At 50.5% G+C, this 2,989-nt stretch overlaps 1 pseudogene; it reads left to right on the forward strand.

Moving 5' to 3' along the window:
• Positions 1-1,131: 1,131 nt before the first annotated feature.
• Positions 1,132-1,955, forward strand: LOC139002403 (small ribosomal subunit protein uS2 pseudogene; annotated as a pseudogene).
• Positions 1,956-2,989: the final 1,034 nt, after the last annotated feature.

The raw sequence follows: 2,989 nt of genomic DNA on the forward strand, positions 1-2,989 counted from the left end.
TTTTAATTAAAACAGCCACATGCAGACAATAGCTCTGTAGACTCTATGTTCAAGCTTTAGAAAACAGCTCCTTCTTGCTATCTATAGAATTAATGCTCAGTAAATGTTTGCTGTAGTATTTTGAATTGGATTAAGGTAAATATAAATTTCAGTAGATATAATCTATGTAGATTTTAAAATAAATAAATAAAATAAAAAAACAGACTGAGAAAGGGAGAAACTTCAAGAAATTCAAGAACAACATGGGAAAAGATGAAGTTGAAACAACAAAAAGCCTAAAAGCACCAAAGATCAGCGTTTATAGCAGAAGAGAACCCTCAACTCATTTCGGCCTTGCCCAAGCAGAGTCTGGAAGAGCTAAGTCAAGGTGGGCAGTTAGTTATATGACATGTACACCCAGCTTGTAAAAGGCCGGGCTAACATCCATTTACAAAAACCTCCAGAGGACACTGAGGTTTCTCATGCTGTCTTTAAAAAAAAACAAAACAAAACAAAACCAAGATCTGTAAAAGGCTGGAATAGGTCTCACTAGGCTGGAAAGCATAAGTCCAGATCATTTTATTTAACAGGTATGCATCACAATTTCCATTTTTTTATTCGGTGGGGAAATGACAGAAACTCACTCACTCCTGGTTACCGCAAGCCAGAGCACAACATCTTATGGCTATATTATCAGGCCAAAATGTAAATTGTAGGCCCCTTTGGAATTTCTCACTCTTGCTTTTACCTCACAGAAGAGGAGCACTAAAAAGTACAGTTAGGGATCCACACTGTCAAGCGAGCCCCTCCCTGCCTGGCCATTCTGGGTGTGACCTTTCGCCAGGTCCCTGGCACAAGGCAGAGTGCCGCCTCCTGGAGCAAAGCCAGAGCGTAAGATGAAAAGCCACATGCGGAGGATGACGCAAGGGAAACAATCATGACTCTCCTCTTGAGAGCCAGAAAGAAATCTGAGGGCTCATGCACACTAGTTCCTAAGCCTGGTGTTTCAGTCAGCATACTGCCTCCCTTAACGTTTTCAGGGTTTCCAGCCACAGAAGAATGAGCATGCTAGCAATCACTCCACCCTACACAGAGAGGGGCCCGATGGCACTGTCCTGGGTTCCCACAGTAACTTAAGTGGACACTTTCACCATGTCTGGGGCCCTTGATGTCTTGCAAATGAAGAAGGGGAATGTCCTCAAATTTCTTGCAGCAGGAACCCACTTAGGTGGCACCAGCCTTGACCTCCAAATGCAACAGCACGTCTACAGCAGGAAGAGTGATGGCAGCAGGAATCTGAAGGGGACTTAAGCGAAGATCCTGCTGGTGGCTTGTGCCATTGTTGCCATTGAAAACCCGGCTGGCTGCTGTCAGTGTCACTTCCTCCAGGGATACCGGCCAGCGAGCTGAGCTGAAGTTTGCTGCTGCCACTGCAGCCACTCCTATTGCTGAACTCTTCACCTCCAGGACCTTCCCATCTTCTGGTGGTTACTGGTCCCAGGCATGGCTATCTTATGTCAACCTGCCTACCCCTGCTCTGTGTGTCACAGCCTCTCCTCTGTGCTATGTGGACATTGCCATCCCACGCAACAAGGGGGCTCGCTCAGTGGGGCTGATGTGGTGGGTGCTGGCCCGAAAGGTTCTGCGTGTGTGTGATACCATTTCCCATGAACACCCATGGGAGGTCATGCCTGATCTCTGCTTCTACTGGGATCCTGAAGAGATTGAAAGGGAAGAGCAGGCCGCAGCTGAAAAGGTTGTGACCCACAAGGAATTTTGGGGTGAATGGACTGCTCCAGCTCCCAAGCTCACTGCTGCTGAGCCTGGGGTCGCAGGCTATTCTGAAGGCACGCAGTGCCCTCTGTGCCTGCCCAGCAGCTCCCTACCGAAGCCTGGAGCAATCAGCTGCCACTGAAGACTGATCTGCAGCTCCCACTGCTCAGGCCACTGAATGGGTAGGAACAACCAAAGAGTAGTCTTGGCTGTTCTTCCAGAGGCTCTTCAACAGAAAATGGAAATATGATGGATGGAAAATAAGTATCAGTTTCTTAATCTATATATATAAAAGCCTAAGCGACCTAACGACCAACCAACTGAATGACCTAATGACTGGTCGACAGTCGCTATGACACGTACTGACCACCAGAGGGCAGATGCTCAACTCAACATAGGAGCTGCCAGCCTGCCCACCACCACCACCACCACCACCACCAGCCCCCCCCCCCCCCCCCATGGTCAGTGCGCTCCCACAGAGGGAGCGCCCCAGCCCAGTGGCAGCTACTCACCCCCTCAGTAGTCCTGCAGGTCCAATCTCCAGAGAATGGGCCAGGCACCGATGGACCGGCACCGCCACCACCTCGCCATGATTCCAACAGTGTCCTGGCCTCAGGCACCATGGCCGCTTCCCCTCCCTAGATGCTCTGCAAGGAAGAAACGATATAAAAGTGGCCACCAGGTGGCTCCTGACAATGGGCACGAATGTCAGCAGGACGGATCTGGATCCTGAGCCGGCAAGGATGTCCCCCACCTACCTGGAGGGCTGATCGCATCTCAGCCCCCCACAGGGGGGGCACCAGATGCAGGGCTCACAGCTGGCAAGCACTGCTGCAGCAGTACGAGCCTCTCCCCATAGAGACCGACTGGGCATGAGCCCGTGGCAGGTGCAGCAAGGTCAGGATGAGCAGGAGCGGCAGGCGGCGTTGGACTGCGGGTTTCAGCCTGATCTCACAGGCCACCCTGAGGGACCCTACCCATGCACGAATTCATGCACCAGGCCTCTAATATATATATATATACACACTAGAAATCAATATTTTTAATTGATTCCAGAGAGGAAAGGAGAGGGAGAGATAGAAACATCAATGATGGAAGAGAATCATTGATCGGCTGCCTCCTGCATACCCCACAATGGGGATCGAGCCCACAACCCTGGCATGTGCCCTGACCAAGAAATGAATAGTGATCTCCTAGCCCATAGGTCGATGTTCAACCCCTGAGCCATGCTGGCCAG

The sequence above is a fragment of the Myotis yumanensis genome, unplaced genomic scaffold (genome assembly GCF_028538775.1).
Source record: "Myotis yumanensis isolate MYYU_CA2020_CCGP unplaced genomic scaffold, mMyoYum1.0.hap1 SCAF_2, whole genome shotgun sequence".
In the NCBI taxonomy this organism is placed as follows: Eukaryota; Metazoa; Chordata; class Mammalia; order Chiroptera; family Vespertilionidae; genus Myotis; species Myotis yumanensis.